This window comes from Equus asinus, chromosome 4, assembly GCF_041296235.1.
Source record: "Equus asinus isolate D_3611 breed Donkey chromosome 4, EquAss-T2T_v2, whole genome shotgun sequence".
In the NCBI taxonomy this organism is placed as follows: Eukaryota; Metazoa; Chordata; class Mammalia; order Perissodactyla; family Equidae; genus Equus; species Equus asinus.
Genome location: NC_091793.1, coordinates 40059232 through 40081536, shown reverse-complemented (window position 1 = coordinate 40081536; position 22305 = coordinate 40059232). Strand labels below are relative to the sequence as shown.

General features: G+C 36.2%; 1 protein-coding gene across 2 annotated transcripts in view; it reads left to right on the top strand.

The window, feature by feature from the left end:
• Positions 1 to 22305, top strand: part of BLTP3B (bridge-like lipid transfer protein family member 3B) — an 87364-nt gene that overhangs the window by 10267 nt on the left and 54792 nt on the right. The window contains exon 2 of one of the 2 annotated variants that reach the window (XM_070507135.1): positions 2830 to 2976. The exons of the other annotated variant lie outside the window; for it this stretch is intronic. The gene's annotated coding sequence lies outside the window, so the exon portion shown is untranslated. The remainder of the gene's footprint in view (positions 1 to 2829; positions 2977 to 22305) is intronic. 2 annotated transcript variants of the gene reach the window in all.

Genomic DNA, 22305 nt, shown 5'->3' with positions numbered 1-22305 from the left:
GTGTTGAGTGGTTAAGTCACTGACCCAGCACCTTTTAATTTGTTTGTTCTGTGTTACCTGCCCAGACTGTTGTTCCCACCTAACAGTTTGCTTTTCTTTCACTAAGTTTTCAGCATTTCCTTTTTTACTCTTTTATAGTGTTTCACCATGCTGCTGCAGTATCCCTTGGGAGATTTTTTTATGACTTGGGAATCCTTTGACTCTGCAGTCCTTTGAAGCTTGGGGAGCATAGTCTTTTGAATCAGCAATTCTTTGAAGTTGGGGAAACACAATTTCTCCATTCATTTCTTTTTACTTGCACAATTTTTTTTGCAATATTACTTTTTGTAGTATTATACTTTGCCTTAGTACTGCAGTTTCCAGCCTAAACATTTCCTTAGTAGGTCAATGTCTTATCAGTTATATGTGTTTTAAACTCTGCATAATGCACTGCTTAGCAAAAATAATTTAATAGTGCTATTAAATATTGGTATTTAACTAGTTGTTATTAGTGACTGGAGCTCAGACTGAATGTAAGTTACAAGTGAAAGACTTTATGGCTATTTTCATGAGTGAAATATGAGCAGTTGTATCAAGGCCAAGTTATTAAAACAAAATTGAAAGCTGAAGCAAATATGATTCAGAATAGAGAAATTTGTTTGATTTTTCAGGCATTAGATTTACTATTTGTCTGTCTGATAATTTATTGACTTATGTTGAGACTTCTCCCAGTCAAAATGAACTTTGTGTATAAATTTTTTTTTTAAAGATTTTATTTTATTTTTTTTTCCTTTTTCTCCCCAAAGCCCCTCAGTACATAGTTGTGTATTCTTCGTTGCGGGTCCTTCTAGTTGTGGCATGTGGGACGCTGCCTCAGTGTGGTTTGATGAGCAGTGCCATGTCTGCGCCCAGGATTCGAACCAACAAAACACTGGGCTGCCTGCAGCAGAGCGCACGAACTTAACCACTCGGCCACGGGGCCAGCCCCTGTGTATAAATTTTGAATCTGTATTAGTCTATCCTTTAAGACTTAATTTTAGCTATATGTATATGTATTCTTTTATCTACTCAAAAATACCATTAAGAGAGGCATCTCTGGCTTCTTTTTGCCACTGCTAGAGTAGCATCAAGTGTTCTTTTCCTCTATTGTTGTCTATTTGTAAGGCTTTTGTGTGTAATTTTATTGTTAGGAAATAATATTTAGGGATAAACTTAGTAATACTGGAAAATTCACTGATTTTAAAATTTGGTGAAACTATGTTTTTAGCATTAAATTGAGTTTCTGTTTCAGATTTTTCTTCTGCTGTGATGCAACTTTATACATAAATGAACTGTACTATAAAAAGGGGCATCCGTAAAATATAAGATTTATCTTATCTTTAAGGGATAAATACGATTATCCCTACTGAGGTCATTCATTTATTTTTTTCTACTAATACTTAAAGAAGGTTCTCAAGATATGTAAATAAGATAAAGAGCTACGAATGTCTTCTGGAAACAGTGTGGTACATGAGTGAGTAAATAGAATTCAAGATAGAATATGTCTTATGAGAAGCACAAAGTACTATATGCAACTTTAATGGAAGTGGAGACAATGAGACAGAGGTGGTCTAAGTCTCAGAGAAACTTGTAAAGAGATAATAAAATAAAAGCACAGAAACAACAGCTTGAGTGATATAAAATGGATAGTTATTAAATCTATTTTCTCTGACTACAGCATGCATACCAGGGGAATATTTAAGGCAAGTATTTAGAGAAGTTAAGGGTAACTTACCTGCAATTTTATTTTCCACTATTATCCAATACTACACTTTCTCTTTTTTTTTCACCCACCCATCTTTTGTTGTCTTCCTTCCTGCAGCCAGATTGTCTGCATCCCTTCATGATAGCCCATCCTCTCAGGCTTCATTTTACTTGTACATCTTCCATAGGCAGCTTTAACTAAGCTAGTCTTCACTAGTCATCTTCATTTTTGAACTCCTTTAGGTCTAAAAATATATTGTTTGTTTTGTTAAAACAAAAATCTGTAGATTGTCATCTTTTTAAGGGGAGAATCACCCTGATAGGCTTTGAATTATGAGGGCAGTGACTGTGCTTGTCCTATTGGCCATTGTCTTTAGCATCTGCCACATTACCGTGGTACATAGAGTTGTTCAGAAACATTTTTAGCTGACTGGAGAAATAAATTTACACTACTTTGGCCTTTGTAGAATACGTAAGGCATAAATTGGTTGCCCTGAATGTATTTTTGGCAGGTTTAAAAAGTTGACTTGTATTCAAGAATTTAGATTAAAAACTTTTTGATAAATACTATTGTTTTTGAATTTACTTTGGAGTACATTGATATAGTTTATTGCTGGATCTCTCTTTGGTTTGTGAGTTACTGTTCATAGGTTATTTACTCTTTAGTATTCTCTATAAAATGAAATGAAGAATACAGTTTTAACTGGGCCTTTTGGCAGTTAAACTAATTTGACAATTTGTATTTGTAGAGTGCTTGTCTTTTAGAGTGCTTGTCATAATTGGTTCCATTTAATATCGAATTATAGAATTCAGCCTTTGTATAACTTTTGTTATACATTTTGTTACTTAATATTTTTGATATAAAACTTTTAAAAAATATATTTAATAGAATAGTAGCAATATCAGTGGTAGAGAGAATGAAGAAAATCATAAATGGTTAATTTATCTTAGAATTTAAGCACTGTTTGCCTGTAGTTAATCCAGTGTGAAATACAACTGTATCTTTGTAAGTGCATCACAGCTAAATATTTTTATCATATCGTTCCTTTCCTCTTCCTTCCCTTCAACTTGCTCCCTCTGTGTTCCCTGTGTACCCATTCCCTGCAGCGATCCCTGCTGGCTGTGGTGGAGATTGGTGTGCTGTGAATTTCATAATCACCCAAATGAGTACCAGAGGAGTCTAAGAAACCCTGGCAACTGACTGCTTGCTTTCACCAGGAATAGGGACCTTTTGTCTGAATTTCCTGCCCTCAGGTAATACTTCTATTCCCCATCATTTTGGGGTTTCTTTTCTTTCTATAAATGCAAGCACTTATTATGCCCCACATAAAGATACTTGGAGAATATTTTCTAATTCTTATTATTTTTGTCAGATACTGATTTCTTTTTTTTTACTATGTAGCTACAGGCTCCTACAATTCCTCTCTTAGAATGTCTTTTCTAATATCTGAGGTTTGGCAATGCACTGAAAGTTACCACTAGTTGTTTCTGATGTTGCAAGAGAGAGTTTTGTACCTTACAGTCAGCTATTTGGAAATAGTAGTTAGCATTTGACCTACTCTTTCATGGGCAAGGCTTCATACTCTAATGTAAATAAGGAGGTATGAAGGCTCTTTGTGAAGAAGATGTTTTGATCAATTCTCTCATTGAAGGACTTGAGTTTATTTTGTGTACTTAATGTTAATTACAGTCTTTATCAAAGAGATTGAAATAACTCTCATGAACAGCAGTAAAAGTAGAATTCATTTTTGAAGAATGTAAAGGCTCCTCACCCCATTCTTTTCTTCTCTCCTCTGCCCTTTTTAAAAATTCGTTATCAGGAAAGCAATTATGTTATAAAACCAGATTCCTGGAAATGGCGCTGAATTTCTTTCAACTTAGGACTCAGTGAAAAACTTAGAAACTCATACCATTAAACACTTCTAATACTTGCGAAATTTATCCACATAAATGGTTTGAACCTATTCTAAAAGTCTAGTAAGAAATTGGTATTTAAAGACTAACTATGAACAGAATTGTGCAGCTCATTACAGATTTACCCTAGGAGTAATGGGACAGTTGATAAACTTGTTGGTCATATGTTATCTAGCAATTGTACAGGTATGATGACCTAAATATTGTTTCCCAGTATTCTTGTCTGGCTTGATTCCATGCTATCATTTGAGTATCTGGATCTCAACCAGAATTGCCAAGGGAAAAATGCCAAGCTTGAACCTAAGGTAGACCATTAGGGAAAGCTTTGAGATTCTCTTTAGAATATTCGTAGTTAAGGACTTTTGTTATTTATGATGGCATTCAAGGATGGTTCTGATTTTGTATATACCTCTAGCAAATCCTCTGGGACTTTTGTTCCTAAAGTGTAGTCATAACTGTAATCCTTTGCTTTTTCTAGATTACATCTCCTTAACATATCTTTTTTGGCCTGGTTTATGCTTAGCTTATTGAAGATGAAGTGTTAGGATTTTATTCTAAGTTTAAACCACAGCTATCCATGCATTTATTCAAGTCACTTACCAAGAATAATTTTTTTCTTCTTTACCTTCTCATTTTAATCAATTATGATTCCTTTTTATTTAAATAACTCTTGAATTTATCTTTTTTATCCTGAACTAGCACATAGCAGACTACCTGGCACAAAGTAGATATTAATAAGATTTGAATATCTCTGCTGTCACTACTCAGATTTAACTCATCATTTCTTGCATAAATTGTTGAAACTAAATATTCTCATTTCCTTCTGTTCTTTTTCTTTATACCATGCTTGGCACTGTTACCAGAGAAATCTTTCCAAAATGCTAATCTTCTCATTTAATTTCTTAGTAAAAATCTTTTAATGGCTCATGTTTAAGCTTTTTTTAATAAAAAAAATTTGCTTATAACAGTAGAATTTTTTTGTCCAAAGAAATATTAAAATAGTACTTCACTGCATGAAACAGACAAAAGTAGAGCTTCTCTAGTTGAATCAGTCATTAGAGGGGATCAGCTGTCATATCCTTTCGCTTATTTCTTCTCCTACGTGGGTTGAATCATGAGCAGTCTCCTTAGGGGCACTGTGGGAACAATACTGATGTGTGGGATGAAACCCACATTCCTGGGCATGGGATACAAGACTCCTTCATGATCTGGCATTAGTCCATCTTTCAAGGCATATCATTTCTTTCCAAACTACCTGGTGCCTTATACATCATCTGTGCCAACTGTGTGTGATCTTGTAACCTTGAACCTGCTGCTGCTCTGCCTGAAATGTCTTCCTCTGCCCTATTCACCTGGCAAAAACTTACTCTTAAAAACATAGCTTATGTGTTGCCTCCTCCATGAAGCCTTCCCAAAGCAGTATTCTTTTTAACAGAATTAATCACCTCTTCCCTTGTTCCGCCATCTTACCTTGTTCTCATTTTTATTGTAATAGCTGTGACATAGTGCCAGACACAAATAAGAACATAATGCACTGCAGTGATTTGTTTATGTGCTTGTCTCTAATATTAAACTGAGAGGTCTTTGGAAGCAGTAGTTGTGTCTTATTTGTCTAAGTTACTCAAGAGACTAATCAGGGCTCAGTTTTTACCATGAAGGATGATGTATGTCTAGTTGTGTCAGATCTTCTGATGTTTCAACAAAATTCAGAAACCCAGATTTTAATGTAAGGTCTACCCATTTTAAATGTTAGCCAGAAATTCAGGTCTTTTAAAACACTGTGTAGGCCAGACAAAACATATCTGTGGGCAAAATATAGCTTACAGACTGCCAATTTGCAGCCTCTTCCATTCTTTAAATGTTTATGTGGAAAAACTGGTTAGACAAGACTGGTTGAATTTCTTTACATATTACAAAAATAACAAAGCCAAACAAACTTTTAAAATTAAGAATGCTGAAGAAAAAAGGTAATTTATTATGAGCGTGCCTGATCTTTGTTCCATTAACACTGCAGGTTTTTGTTTTTGTTTTGTTTTTGGTGAGAAAGATTGGCCCTGAGCTAACCTCTGTTGCCAATCTTCCTCATTTTGCTTGAGGAATACTGTTGCTGAGCTAACATCTATGCTTGATAAGCAGTGTGCAAGTCCACACCTGGGATCCAATCCTGTGAACCCCAGGCCGCCAAAGTGAAGAGCATGAACTTAACCACTACGCCACCAGACCGGCCCCTAGGTTTCATTTTTTAAAAAAATAACATCTGTCTTAAATAATTTTTTTTAAAGATTTTATTTTTCCTTCTTCTCCCCAAAGCCCCCCAGTACATAGTTGTATACTTTTAGTTGTGGGTCCTTCTAGTTGTGGCATGTGGGATGCCACCTCAGCATGGCTTGACGAGTGGTGCCATGTCCGCACTGAGGATCTGAACCAGCAAAACGCTGGGCTGCCAAAGCAGAGCGCACGAACTTAACCACTGGGCCATGGGGCTGGTCCCTGCCTTAAATATTTAATAAGCCTCACAAATTGACATTGAAAGCTCCTTGAGGGTGAGAATTGCCATCTACTGCTATAGTGGTTACTAAATGTTCAGTAAATATTGTTGAATTGAAAATCGATCAGTACGATAATAGAATGGTAATTGATCTAAAATACCTTTTGAGTTAAAACTATACAAATTTGGAGACAGCCCTGATGGCCTAGTGGTTCAAGTTAGGCACTCACTGCTTTGGCAGCCCAGTTTGCTTCCTGGTTGCAGAACCATACCACCTGTCTGTCAGTTGCCATGCTATGGCAGTAGCTCACATAGAAGAACTAGTATGACTCACAACTAAGATATACAACCGTGTATTGGAGATTTGGGGAGGATAAAAAACACCCAGGAAGATTGGCAACAGATGTTACCTCAGGGTGAATCTTTCCCTGCAAAAAAAAAGAAAAAAGAAACGAAAAAGGAAATTATCTTAAAAAAAAATTGGACAAATTTGATTATAGTCTTATCTCTGCCTTGGTGTGACCTTTAGCAGTTGACTTAACTCCTCTGGGTCTCACATTCTCTACTATAAAGTGAGGACTTTGGATTAGAGGAACTTTCGAGGTGCTAAAATTCTTCTTCTTTTTTTGATTGGCACCTGAGCTACCATCTATTGCCTATCTTTCCTCCTCCCCCCCCCTCCTCCCCCTCCCCTAGCTTGTTGTAGGTCCTTCTGGTTGTGCTATCTGGGACACCGCCTCAGTATGGCCTGATGGATAGTGCCATGTCTGCACCCAAGATCTAAACCAGCAAAACTCTGGGCTGCTGAAGCGGAGCGTGCAAACTTAACCACTCGGCCGTGGGGCTGGCTCTCATAAAATTCTAAAGTTCTTTGATATTCTTTGTGAGTATGAGGGCTGCTTATGACTCTATGCCATTTTGGTGTTTTTTTTTTTTTGAGGAAGGTTGGCTCTGAGCTAACATCTGCTGCCAATCCTCCTCTTTTTGCTGAGGAAGACTGGCCCCGAGCTAACATCCATGCCCATCGTCCTTTATTTTATACGTGGGACGCCTGCCACAGCATGACTTGCCAAGCAGTGCCATGCCTGCACCCAGGATCCTTCACTGGCGAACCCTGGGCCGCCAAAGCAGAATGTGCAAACTTGACCACTGCGCCACTGGGCCAGCCCCGGCTCTACTCAGTTTTTTTTACTTGGCATAAAATTGCCTCTAATATCTTTAGATGACAAATGCAATGGTGTGGTTTACAAAAACCTGTGGTTCACATACCTTATGCATTTGGATTCTCCTGTATTTTATTGTTAACTAGTCCATTCTTTTTTAGTAAGAGGTATATTGTTATTTTGTTTAGTGTCTCTCAATCAGGATTTGTCTAATGCTTTTCTCATAGTTAGAATGAGGTTATGATTTTTTGGCAAGAAGGCCACAGGGGCTGGCCCAGTGATGTAATGGTTAAGTTCTTGTGCTCAGCTTTGGTGGCCCGGGATTCACCCGTTCAGATCCTCGGTGCAGACCTACACACTGCTCATCAAGCCATGAGCACCTCACCTAGAAGAGCTAGGAGGACTTACAACTGTGATATCCAACTATGTACTGGGGCTTTGGGGAGGAAGAAAAAGAAGACCACAGAGGTAAAGTGACATTTTTATTATCTCATATAAAGGGTACATGATATCAACATGTCTTATCATTGTTGACGTTGACCTTGATCACCTGGCTGACATAGTACTTTTCAGGTTCTCCACCCTAAAGTTGCTCTTTTCCCCACTTTCATACTGTGCGCTTTGGAAGGAAGTTCTATACACAGCCCATAGAAAAGGAGTGAGGTGTTTTGCTCCACTTCCCTGAGGTTGGAATATCTACATAAATTATTTGGAAATTTTCAACATGGAAGATTTATCTATTCTCTCACTGTTTTTTATTTATTCATTCATTCATTTATATCTATGTATACTCATGTATATTTATTTTATACTTTGGTTTATAATCCAATAATATTTTATTGCCCAAATTGTTCTAGCTCTGGCCATTGGGAGCTCTTTCATTCGGCTCCTGTGTCCTTTCACTGGATTTTATTTTTTAAATTGGTCTTATATTCTGTAACCTTGCTAAACTCATTTATTAGTTCTGATAGCTTTTTTTTTTTTTTTTAAAGATTCTGTAGGATTTTCTATATAGATGATCATGTTGTCTGGGAAAAAAGACAGTTTTACTTCTTTTCTGAACTGGATGCTTCGTTTTCTTACTGTGTTGGCTAGAACCTCCAATGCAGTGTTGAATAGAAGTGATGAGAGCAGGCATCCTTGCCTTGACTGAGGGGAAGAGCATTTTGTCTTTCATCATTAAGTATGATTTTAGCTATAGGTTTTTGTAGATGTCCATTATAGTTTTGGGGAAATTCTCTTCTGTTCCTAGTTTGTTGAGAGTTATTTTTCCATGCATGGTGTTGACTTTTGTCAAATGCTTTTTTATTCCTCTATTGAGATCATGATGTGATTTTACTTTAATTTTTTTAATTTTTTAATTTTTTATTTTGATTTTTTTAAAGATTTTATTTTTCCTTTTTCTCCCCAAAGCCCCTCGGTACATAGTTGTGTATTTTTAGTTGTGGGTCCTTCTAGTTGTGGCATGTGGGATGCTGCCCCAACATGGCTTGATGAGCAGTGCCACGTCTGCGCCCAGGATTTGAACCGGGGGAACCCTGGGCCGCCGAAGCGCAGCACGCAAACTCAAACACACGGCCACGGGGCCAGCCCCCTGATTTTACTTTTAATGTGGTGAATTACTTTAGTTGATTTTTGAATGTTAAATCAACTTTCATTCTTGGAATAAATACTTGGTCATGACATATATCTTTCTTACACATTGTAAAACTTTGGGTTATAGCTTGCCTTGTGAAATCAGTGTAGTAGGTTTTCATCACCATTTTAAAAGAATGAAATAGAATAGAAAATATCAGACTATATTAAACTATTGCTTCATGAAATTTTTGTTTCAATTGTATGTGTGTATGTACTAGATTTTAACATAAAGTGTAATTCTTGGTAGCTCATATTAAAAATTTTGAAAATAACTAATATATTTTTTGGTCCTGAAGACAATGAGGCATAGAGTAGGACAAGAAAGCCACTAGCTCTAACAGGAGGGTGCCAGATTAAAGGAGGTACAACTGAGGTGAAAACATGGTATTGGGTAAGACAGAAAATGAGGAAATATGGGTTTCTTTAGAAAAGCCTCATCTCTTTCTTAGTTTTGATTGGAGGGATCTTTATGGCTGCATGGTGAAGCCCATGGACTGTGAGGATGTAATTTGTTGTGGATTAGTAACAGTTGCCTAGCCAAAGGATTTGGTAGTCTGTCAGATTATGGGAAGTCTCTCCGAGAACATCCTCTCTTGTACTACTTTAGCATGTGGTCTTAAGGTACTTTTCTAGAAATATTGTTTTTAATAAAATCAACCAGAAGCTGTTAAATTTGCTTGCACAAAGATATGGGTAATATCTTTGTAAGACTCTTGTAATAATATCTCTTCATGTGTAATGAAAATTTAATCCTTGTAGGGGCACACAGTCTTGAGGTACTAGCTAGTGATTTCGATTATTAGTTCCTTTAAAGGGTTTGAGTTGGGCCCAACTGGGGAGAATGGAACAGAAATGGAGGAAGAATCTTTATGGTATCTCTAAGTTCTGAAATCTTGGATCTCTGTTTCTCTCTCAGTCACACTCCTTTTTTATTTGTCAGCTTGATCCTAAGGTAGTATTTTAGTTTCAAATTCTGAAGGAAGGAATCTAATTAAGCGGCCTTAGATGCCTTTTCAACTTCTAGATCAATCAGCTTTAACCAAGGACAAAATGTTAAAATGTCCCAATGTGCATCTTTCCCCTATGTTTATAGCCTTTCTCTAGGAAGATGGAATCACTGGTAACTGGGCAGCCACCCTAACAGGTGTTTGTTCTTTACTAACAAGCTAATTAAATTAAATAACAGCAATGTTAAAAATCAAACTACTTTATTGAAGTAATTTATTTTCTAGATGGTTAAAATTAATCCTTGGTTTTTAAGGCAATGGTTCATAGCCTTTTTGGTGTCCAAAAACCCCCTTTGAAAATATGATAAAGTATCTTGGACCCCTTGAGGCCGACTCAAACACTCAAGATTAAGATTGCCTACTTTAAGTTTTTTAATTAAACAATTTAATGTGCATTGATAAATTCCCTGTAAAATTTAGTTTTTCTTGCATTAGCATGAAATATTGTAGAATAGGAATTATTATTTCTGATTACAACTGTTATTTGAAAAACTATTATTGAGTAGCAGAGCCAATTCTTAAGTTTAGAAGAATAGTAGGCATTGATGTGAATCTCTAGCAACATGTACAATAATAGGAACTATAAATAATTTCAGGACAAGGTGAATAATTCAAGAAATGCATATTTGCTTGTGAGGTTTTAAAAGAATGTCCCAGGGGTTCATTATATGAATGCAAAGAGCTAAGTGTGGAAGAAGGTAAGTAACTAGGTCAGAAAAGGGTTTAAAAACTATGTTCTAAGATTCGTTTTAGCTCTGATTCAGTAATTCTACCCCCAAATATTACATTTAGCCTGGAGATGATTTGTTTCACAAATCTGTTCAGTTTACATTAGCAAATAAACACCTGTAGCATCTTTGTTTTTATGATGTAGCTGTAAAACGAATCTAACGGAAGTTCAAATAAATCATGACTAAAATTTATAGTAACATCAGATATAAAATTTATACCTTTCTGATTTATGATCTACTGCATACTTAGTGTTTATTAAGCCAAAATTTTTTTTAGAAAATTTTGATCACTGGTTATGTAATGTCTTTGTATTGTTCATATATTCCTATTTAACCTGTATCTTAGTAATAGCTAACACTCACTGAGTTTTCCTATGCGTTAGAGATAATTCCTAGCATTTCACATATTCTAATTCCAGTTAATCCTCAAAACAGCCCCATGAGGCAGATACTGTTATTATCCCCATTTACAGATGAGGAAACTGAGATGTAGAGAGGTTAAATACGAAGTGTAATTTTTCTTTTTGTAGAGCTGGGATTCATGTATTTATGTTGTGTTCCCTTAACCAAATTATAAATCTTTGATTATATAGTTGTGCTTTCTTTGTTTTGGCCTAAATGTTTACTTAGCACAGTGCTTTCATATAATTTACACTGTAATAATTATGTATTGATTGTAAAATCTATAAATCAAACCCATTCTTTCCATTTGCCTGAGAATCTTATTTTCCTAGTTAGTTAGCTATTTTTGTTGTTAATACTAAAAAAACTAGTATATTTATCTTCATGTATTATGTGTAATTGAAGATTTTGGATATAATGGAAGCCTGCTTTCATATTTTAAGTATATTTTGTGTTACATTGTTTAAAATATAAAGTTGACCAACAAACTATATTCATTCACATTAAAAGTTATTTCATGTGATACTTATGTTAGAATAAAGGGCACGTTTGTTTTAAAATAAACCTCTTTGCATGCCATAATGTACATAGTAATGAAACATTAATGTGTGTTCCGAATTTTAAAAATAAAGTCAGTAAGAGTTGTGCCATTTTTATCTTAATTATGTGGTATGACTTTCTTCTATTCAGTTGTTATGATTTTGACATATTTGGGTTAATCAGCTTTCTCTTTTATCCTTATTTTGAATCTTTGCTAACATATCTACTTTGGTGCTATATAGGTTTTATGCTTCCATTCTCACAGACATACACCCATCTCCATCAAATAAGTAATTATTCAGAAGTTTTATTCATTGAACTAGATTTCTACCATTTTATAAAAAGTTCAACTTTAAAATGTTTGTTTAATTTTTTAGAGCTTTAAATGATTCTTTAGTGAGCTGAAATTATTTGTTTCGGATAACAATTTATTCACTTTAGGATCAGGTCCAGTATTGTAACCCTGCTCAATTTTAATATTTAGTAGAGTGATACAATTATCTGGGGACTTCAAATGGCAGTTTAGTCTAAAGAACCTGCAGTAACACTTGGAAAAAACATAGGTAGATGCATAGCTCTTCTATGCCTTAATGCTCTTTTGTAAATATTCTTCTCTTTCTTTGCCTAGTATACACTTAAAGTCTGATTTTCTTATATCAATTAAATTATGACAAATGTGGCTGAAGAACCGTTTTCCTTTTCTGTTTTTGGAAGAAGTATAATTATATAAATAAATGATTGGGAAATATTCGTGTAAACTGAAATATATGTAAATTAAAGCCTAACATGAATAATAGAAGATAAATAATGTGATATATACACTGCCTACGCAATATAACGAACCAACTTTCTAATAGCTGTGGATGTGACAGTTACCAATATGTCTTCAGCTTTCTATTTCAAATAGTTTGGTAGATAAGCACTATTGATATGAGGTGTTTTCAAGATTAGCTCCATAGCTCAGCTGTTTTAAAGTTTTATTTGGATAAGCATGAACTTTTTTTTTTTGCTGAGTATAAAACAATTTTAGTTTGTTTCTGGCTATGTTTTTCTTGTACTTTTTTTTTTTTCAATTTTATTGAGGTTGCAATGGTTTATAACTGTAATTTCAAGTGTACATTATTATTTATCAGTTTCTGTATAGCCTGCATTATGCTCACCACCAATAGTCTAATTTTTATACATCACCAGATATATGTGCCCCTTTACCCTTTTCACCCTCCCCCCAAAACCCTCTTCTCCTCAGGTAATCACTAATCTGTTCTCTTTATCCATGTGTTTGTTTATCTTCCACATATGAGTGAAACCATGTGGTGTTTGTCTTTCTGTGTCTTATTTTGCTTAACAGCATACCATCAAGGTTCATCTATATTGTTGCAAGTGGGGCAATTTTGTCTTTTTTATGGCTGAGTAGTATTCCACTGTGTATATATACCACATCTTCTTTATCCAGTCATCAGTTGATAGGTACTTGGGTTGCTTCCATATCTTGGCTATTGTGAATAATGCTGCAGTGAACATAGGGGTGCATAAGTCTCTGAATTGTTGATTTCAGGTTCTTTGGATAAATGCCCAATAGCGGGATAGCTGGGTCATATGATATTTTTATTTTTAATTTTTTGAGAAATCTCCATACTGTTTTCCATAATGTCTGCACTAGTTTGCATTCCCACCAGCAGTATATGAGGGTTCCCTTTTCTCCACATCCTCTCCAACATTTGTTATTTTTTGTCTTGTTTATTATAACCATTCTAACAGGTGTAAGGTGATATCTCATTGTAGTTTTGATTTGCATTTCCCTAATAATTAGTGATGTTGAACATCTTTGCATGTGCCTATTAGCCATCTGTATATCTTCTTTGGGAAAATGTCTGTTCATATCTACTGCCCATTTTTTTTTGAAATTTAATTGTTATTGAGTTAATGATAGGTTACAATCTTGTGAAATTTCAGTTGTATATTATTGTTTGTCAGTCATGTTGTAGGTGCACCCCTTCACCCTTTGTGCCCACCCCTCACCCCACCTTTTCCCTGGTAGCCACTAATCTGTTCTCTTTGTCTACATTTATAAATTCCTCATGTAAGTGGAGTCATACAGAGATTGTCCTTCTCTATCTGGCTTATTTCACTTAACATAATTCCCTCAAGGTCCATCCATGTTGTTGTGAATGGGATGATTTTGTTCTTTGTTTACGGCTGAGTAGTATTCCATTGTATATATATACCACATATTTATCCAGTCATCTGTTGATGGGCACTTAGGTTGCTTCCACGTCTTGGCTATTGTAAATAATGCTGCAATGAACATAGGGGTGCATGGGACTTTTGGAATTGCTGACTTCAAGCTCTTTGGATAGATACCCAATAGTGGGATAGCTGGACTGTATGGTAGTTCTATTTTTAATTTTTCGAGGAATCTCCATACTGTTTTCCATGATGGCTGCACCAGTTTGCATTCCAACCAGCAGTGTATGAGGGTTCCTTTTTCTCCACAACCTCTCCAATATTTGTTACTTTTTGTTTTAGTTATTTTTGTCATTCTAATGGGTGTAAGGTGATATCTTAATGTAGTTTTGATTTGCATTTCCCTGATGATCAACGATGATGAACATCTTTTCATGTGCCTATTGGCCATCCGTATATCTACTTTGGAGAAATGTCTGTTCATGTCTCCTGCCCATTTTTTGATTGGGTTGTTTGATTTTTTGTTGTTGAGTTGTGTGAGTTCTTTATATATTATGGATATTAAGCCTTTGTTGGATATATGACATGCAAATATGTTATCCTAATTAGTGAGTTGTTTTTTTGTTTCAATCCTGTTTTCATTTGCCTTGAAGAAGCTCTTTAGTCTGATGAAGTCCCGTTTGTTTATTCTTTCTATTGTTTCCCTTGTCTGAGAAGACATGGTGTCCAAAAAGATCCTTTTAATACTGATGTGAAAGAGTGTACTGCCTACGTTTTCTTCTAGAAGCCTTATGGTTTCATGTCTCAGCTTTAGGTCTTTGATCCATTTTGAGTTTATTTTGGTGAATGGTGAGAAAGAATGGTCAATTTTCATTCTTTTACATGTGGCCTTTTAGTTTTCCCTGCACCATTTGTCGAAAGGACTTTCTTTTCTCCATTGTATGCCCTCAGCTCCTTTGTCGAAGATTAGCTGTCTGTAGATGTGTGGTATTATTTCTGGGCTTTCAATTGTATTCCATTGATCTGTGTACCTGTTTTTGTACCAGTACCATGCTGTTTTGCTTACTGTAGCTTTGTAGTATGTTTTGAAGTCAGGGATTGTGATGCCTCCAGCTGTATTCTTTTTTCTCAGGATTGCTTTAGCATTTCAGGGTCTTTTGTTGCCCCATATGAATTTTAGGATTCTTTGTTCTATTTCTGTAACGAATGTCATTGGGATTCTGACTGGGATGGCGTTGAATCTGTAGACTGCTTCAGGTAGAATGGACATGTTAACTATATTTATTCTTACAATCCATGTACATAGAATGTCTTTCCATCTCTTTATGTCATCATCCATTTCTTTCAGAAAAGCCTGGTAATTTTCGTTGTATAAGTCTTTCACTTCCTTAGTTAAATTCACCCCAAGGTATTTTATTCTTTTTGTTGCGATTGTGAATGGCATTATGTTCTTGAGTTCTTTTTCTGTTAGTTCGTTATTGGAGTATAGAAATGCTACTGATTTATGTAAAGTGATTTTATACCCTGCAACTTTGTTGTAGTTGTTGATTACTTCTAAAAGTTTTCCAATGGATTCTTTGGGGTTTTCTATATATAAGATCATGTCATCTGCAAACAGTGAGAGTTTCACTTCTTCCCTCCCTATTTGGATTCCTTTTATTCCTTTTTCTTGCCTGATTGCTCTGGCCAGGATCTCCAGTACTATGTTAAATAAGAGTGGTGATAGAGGGCATCCTTGTCTCATTCCTGTTTTCAGGGGGATGGTGCTCAGTTTTTGCCCAATGAGTATGATGTTGGCTGTGAGTTTGTCATATATGGCCTTTATTATGTTGAGGTAGTTCCCTTCTGTGTCCATTTTGTTCAGAGTTTTTATCATAAATGGCTGTTGGATCTTGTCAAATGCTTTCTCTTCATCTATTGAGATGATCATGTGGTTTTTATTCCTCAGTTTGTTGATGAGGTGTATCACGTTGCTTGATTTGCAGATGTTGAACCATCTACTGCCCATTTTTTGATCAGGTTTTTTGTGCTGTTGAGTTGTATGAGTTCTTTATCTATTTTGGAAATTAACCCCTTGTTGGATATATGATTTGCAAATATTTTCTCCCAGTTGGTGGATTGTCTTTTTGTTTTGTTCCTGGTTACCTTTCCCTTGCAGACGCTCTTTAATCTGATGTAGTCCCTTTGTTTATTTTTTCTTTTGTTTCCCATGCCTGAGTAAACGTGGTATTCAAAAAGATGCTGCTAAGACCAATGTCAAAGAGTGTACTGCTTATGTATTCTCCTGGGAGTTTTATGGTTTCAGGTCTTACCTTCAAGTCTTTAATCCGTTTTGAGTCAATTTTTGTGTATGGGCTACGATAATGGTCTGCTTTCATCCTTTTGCATATAGCTGTCCAGTTTTCCCAGCACCATTTATTGAAGAGACTTTCCCTTCTCCACCTTAGGTTCTTAGCTCCTTTGTCAAAGATTAGCTGTCCGTAGATGTGTGGTTTTACTTCTGGGCTTTCACTTCTGTTCCATTGATCTGTATGCCTGTTTTTGTACCAGTACCATGCTCTTTTGATTAATATAGCTTTTTTTTAAAAAAAAACTTTAAGATTTTATTTTTAGAGTTTTTTTGTTTCCTTTTTCTCCCCAAAGCCCCCTAGTACATAGTTGTACATTTGTAGTTGTGGGTCCTTCTAGTTGTGGCATATGGGATGCCGCCGAAGTGGAGCATGTGAACTTAACCACTGAGGCACGGGGCCAGCCCCTGATTAATATAGCTTTGTAGTCTATTTTGAAGTCAGGAATTCTGATGCCTCCAACTTTCTTTTTTCTCAGGCTTGCTTTAGCTTTCAGGGACTTTTGTTGCCCCATAAGAATTTTAGAATTCTTTGTTCTGTTTCTGTGAAGAATGTCATTGGGATTCTGATTGAGATTGCATTGAATCTGTAGATTACTTTAGGTAATATGGACATTTAACTATGTTTATTCTTGCCATCTATTTGCATGGAATATCTTTCCATTTCTTGATGTCATCTTCGATTTCTTTCTATAATGTCTTATAGTTTTAAAAAAAGTGTATAGATCTTTCACCTCCTTGGTTAAACTTATTCCTAGATATTTAATTCTTTTTGTTGTGATAGTAAGTGGGATTGTATTCTTGAGTTCTCTTTCTGCTGGTTCATTGTTAGCGTATAGAAATGCAACTGATTTTTGTAAGTTGATTTTGTACCCTGCAATTTTGCTGTAGTTGTTGATTATTTCCAACAGTTTTCTGGTGGGTTCTTTAGGGTTTTCTGTATATAGAATCATGTGATCTGCAAACGGAGAGAGTTTCACTTCTTCTTTTCCAATTAGGCTAACCTTTTATTTCTTCTTCTTTCCTAATTGCTTTGGCCAAAGCCTCCAGTACTATATATTGAATAGGAGTGGCGAGAGTAGCCACCCTCGTCTTGTTCCTGTTCTCAGAGGGATGGCTTTCAGTTTTTCACCTTTAAGTATGATGTTGGCTGTGGGTTTGTCATACATAGCCTTTATTATGTTGAGGTGTTTTCCTTCTATACCCATTTTATGGAGAGTTTTTGTCATAAATGGGTGTTGGATCTTGTCAAATGCTTTCTCTGCATCTATTGAGATGACCATGTGATTTTTATTCCTCATTTTGTTAATGTGGCGTATCGCATTGATTGATTTGTGGATATTGAACATCCTGCATCTCTGGCGTAAGTCCCACTTGATCGTGGTGTATGATCCTTTTAATGTATTGCTGTATTCAGTTTGCCAGTAGTTTGTTGAGGAGTTTTTGCATCTATGTTCATCAGCAATATTGGCCTGTAATTTTCCTTCTTTCTGTAGTCCCTGTCTGGTTTTGGTATAAGGGTGATGTTGGCCTCGTAGACTGAGTTAGGAAGCATTTTGTCTTCAATCTTTTGGACCAATTTGAAAAGGATAGGTATTAAATCTTCTTTGAATGTTTGGTAGAGTTCTCCAGAGAAGCCATCTGGTCCTGGACTTTTGTTTTTTGGGAGGTTTTTGATTTTTGATTACTGTTTCAACCTCTTTACTTGTGATTGGTCTATTCAGATTCTCTGTTTGTTCTTGATTCAGTTTTGGGAGGTTGTGTGAGTCTAAGAATTTATCTGCTTCTTCTGCATTGTCCAGTTTGTTGTCAAATAGTTTTTCTTAATATTCTGTTATAATCTTTTGTATTTCTATGGTAGCCGTTGTAATTTCTCCTCTTTCATTTCTCATTCTACTTATTTGAGCCTTCTCTTTTTTTTTCTTAGTGAGTTGGGTTTGTCCATTTTGTTTATCTTCTCAAAGAAACAGCTCTTAGTTTCATTGATCCTTGCTACTGTTCTTTTGGTTTCTGTTTCCTTTATTTCTACTCTAACCTCTTATTTTCCTCCTTCCACTGACTTTGTGCTGTTTTTCTTCTTTTTCTAATTCTGTTTAGTGTAGTTTAAGATTACCTATTTGAGATTTTTCTTTTTTTTTATAGTGGGCCTGTATTGCTAGGAATTTCCGTTTTAGAACCACTTTTGCTGCATCCCATAAGAGTTGATATGATGTATTTTCATTTTCATTTGTCTCCAGGTAATTTTTTTTTTATTTCTCCTTTGATATCTTCATTGACCTAGTGGTTGTTCAATAGCATGTTGTTTAGTCTCCACATATTTGTGACTTTCCCAGCTTTTATCTTGTAGTTCATTTCTAGTTTCATAGTGTTGTGGTTAGAAAAGATGCTTGATATGATTTCAGTCTTAAATTTATTGAGGCTTGCTTTGTTTCCCAATATATGGTCTGTCTTTGAGAATGTTCCATGTGCACTTGAGAAGAATGTGTATTCTGCTGGGTTTGGATGGAATGTTCTATAGACATATCTATTAAGTCCATCTGGTCTAGTTTTTCCTTTAAGTCCACTCTTTCCTTGTTGACTTTCTCTCTGGATGATCCATCCATTGATGTAAGTGGGGTGTTGAGGACCCCTACTATTATTGTGTTTCTGTTAATTTCTTCCTTTAGGTCTGTGAATAGTTGCTTTATATACTTTGGTGCTCCTGTGTTAGGTGCATATATATTCATAAGTGTTATGTCCTCTTGATGGAATGTCCCTTTTATCATTATATAGTGCCCCGTTTGTCTTTCACTGTCTTTTTTATCTTGAAGTCTGCTTTGTCTGTTACAAGTATGGCAACACCTGCTTTCTTTTGCTTGCCATTTGCTTGGAGTATCATCTTCCATCCCTTCACTCTGAGCCTGTGTTTGTCTTCAGAGCTGAGATGTGTTTCCTGGAGGCAGCATATTGTTGGATCTTGTTTTTTAATCCAGCCAGCCACTCTTTCTCTTTTGATTGAAGATTCATTTCATTTACATTTAGAGTCATTATTGATATATGAGGGCTTAATACTGCCACTTTATCTCTTGTTTTCCAGTTATTCTGTATTTCCCTATTTCTCTTCCCTTGTATTTCTGACTGCCATTTCAGTTTCATGGTTTTCTGTGATGGTTTTCTCAGTACTCTATTTATGTTTTGTTTATTGGGTGCCATGAGGTTTCTTTAGAAGATCTCTTATATGAAATAGTTCATTTTCTGCCTCTTATCTCCCTTAACCCAAGCAGGTTCCATCCTTTTACTTCCCCCATCTAATTTATTGTTCTCACAAATTATTCTGTTTTGTGTTGTGAATTTGTGATTAAAATAAAGTGTTTATAGTTATTTTTTATGCTTTCCTTCCGTTTATCTTTTATGTTATAATTAAGTGTTTGCTAACCTGTTCTAATAGAGAGTTGCAGTTTTCTGATTTTGTCTGTTTATCTCCTTGCTCAAGGCTTTGTAAACCTTTGCCTTTTTGTTTTAGGTGTCAGGGTAGCCTTGATCATTTCTTGTAAGGAAAGTCTAGTGGTGACCTCAACTCCCTCAACTTTTGTTTAGCTGGGAAAGTTTTTACTTCTCCATCGTCTCTGAAGGATTGTTTCACTGCATAGAGTATTCTTGGCTGGAAGTTTTTGTCTTTCAGTATTTTGTATATATCATTCCAGCCTCTCCTAACCTTTAAGGTTTCTGCTGAGAAATCTGCCAAAACACTAAATAGGAGTTCCATTGTAAATTATTTTCTTCTGCCTTATTGCCCTTATTATTTTTTCTTTGTCATTGACTTTTGGCAGTTTTACTATTATATGCCTTGGAGAAGGCCTTTTCGTATTGATGTAATTAGGACTTATGTTGGCTTCATATATTTCTAAGTCTGGTTCTTCCCCAGGTTTGGGAAGTTCTCAGCTATTATTTCTTTGCACAAGCTCTCTGCTCCTTTCTCCCTCGTTTCTCCCTCTGGAATACCTATAATCCTTATGTTGCATTTCCTAATTGAGTCAGATATTTCTTGAAGAATTTCTTCATTTTTATTGAGTCTTAATTCTTCCTCCTCCTCTGCCTGAAGCATTTCTATATTTCTGTCTTCTAAATTACTAGTTCTGTCCTTCATAATGTCAGCTCTGTTTTTTAAGGTTTCTAGATTGGTTTTTCTCTCATTCATTGTGTTCATCATCTACAGAATTTCTGTTTATTTTTTCCCTAGAGTTTCAATCTCTTTTGTGGAGAATTCCTTCTGCTCATTAATTTTATTCCTGAGTTCACTGAACTGTCCTTCTGAGTTTCCTTCTAACTCATTGAGTTTCTTTATGACAACTATTTTGAATTCTCTGTCATTTAGATTGTAATTTTCTGTGACTTCTGGGTTGGTTTCTGGAGGCTTGTCGTTTTCCTTCTGCTCTGGAGTGTTAATGTAGTTCTTCATAGTGTTTGATGAGGTGATCCTCTGCCAGCACATAGTGGTAGCATCAGGTCACAGATGCCACCTTCTACCTCTGTGGGGGGCAGAGTGGTGCAGGAGCTGTTTTCTGAACCCACTGTGTCTGCTGGAAGTTGTGCTGAAAGAGCTCATATGTATTTGCCTACTGGCCACAGCCTCTTGGTGGGTCACACAGGAATGCATAGGTGCTCTGGCGTGGATCTGCTTCCTTGGCCAAGGACCAGCCGAGCTGGTGTACTAGGTGGGGGGTGAGGAATGGGGGACACTTTCTTTCACACACACACCTGCTCTGCACTCTTGGGCAGTTCACCTAGGCTGCTGCACTTGGTGGGGGAACCCACACAGTGGCTGAGACACGCCATCCCATGTGGAGCGTTCCTGTGGGCCAGGTTGCCACTCAGAAAGCAGAAGCGTTCCCATGCAGGCCTTCCTGCTGCTCCACCTCCTGTTACAGTCATGCACCTGCTGCTGTGTGAGGACCCACAACCTAGATCACTGCTGCTGGGGATGAGGAGAGGATCCACTCACCTCCCACTGCTTCTTGAGGATTCGGTACCCTTTTCTTCAGATGTATGGCTGCGTGAATGTTTAAGATGTCCTCTTGTGCTTTGTAGGGAATCCTCAGTTGGTTAATGAATGTCAGTTTGGTTGTAACATAGGTGGGGAGAGACTTAAGGGGAACAGCTCACTCCATTATGATGCTGAGGTCACTCAAACATGAACTTCTGGTATTGCTCCAGTTGAAACTATAGTCAATGCATTCATAATTTAATATAAATAGAAAAAAGGAGGGAGAAAGAGAACTCTTAATTGGATAGCTACTTTGTACTAAATGCTTTACATGTTATCTTTAATCCTCACAAAATCTTTTAAGGTTGGTATTATTTTCCCCATTTTACAGATGAACAATTGAGGCAGAGATGTATCACAATAAGTGGCTAAACTAGAATTCAGACCTGTTTGTCTGACTTTTATCCACACAGTCTTTGCAGATGTTGGCCCTTTGGTATGAACTAAGTTAAAGATAGTATTTCATGGGGCTGGCCCAGTGGCGCAGCAGGTGAGTTCACACGTTCTGTTTTGGTGGCCTGGGTTTTGCTGGTTTGGATCCCAGGTGTGGATATGGCACTGCTCATCAAGCCATGCTGTGGCAGGCATCCCACATAGAAAGTAGAGGAAGATGGGCACAGATATTAGCTCAGGGCCAGTCTTCCTCAGCAGAAGGAGGAGGATTGGCGACAGATGTTAGCTCAGGGCTGATCTTCCTCAAGAAAAAAAAAAGAATTTCTTGTCAATGATGTATATTTTAATCTTTCCGTCTTTCACTTTTACTCCTTCCAGGCCTATCTTTTTGGGTTTCTGTTGAACTTTTGTCTTTATAAAAGTAATATTTGTTCCTTATAGAACACTAACACACACAGAGAAGTATAAAGATGAAATACATCTAAAACATAGCCACCGATAGGTACTCTTGATATTTGAGATTTTATAATGCATCTCTTACATAACTAAATCACAGTGTATCATTTTTGAACCTTGAATTTTCACCATACATGATAATATAAGCATTCTTTAATATGATTGGAAGCACATATTACTTGATATGAATATAACATAATGCATCATAATTAAAGGGATTATTCCCCTTTGGACATTTAAGTGCTTTCACTTTTTCCCTTTGTAAATATCATTGAGATAAACATTATTGTCCATACC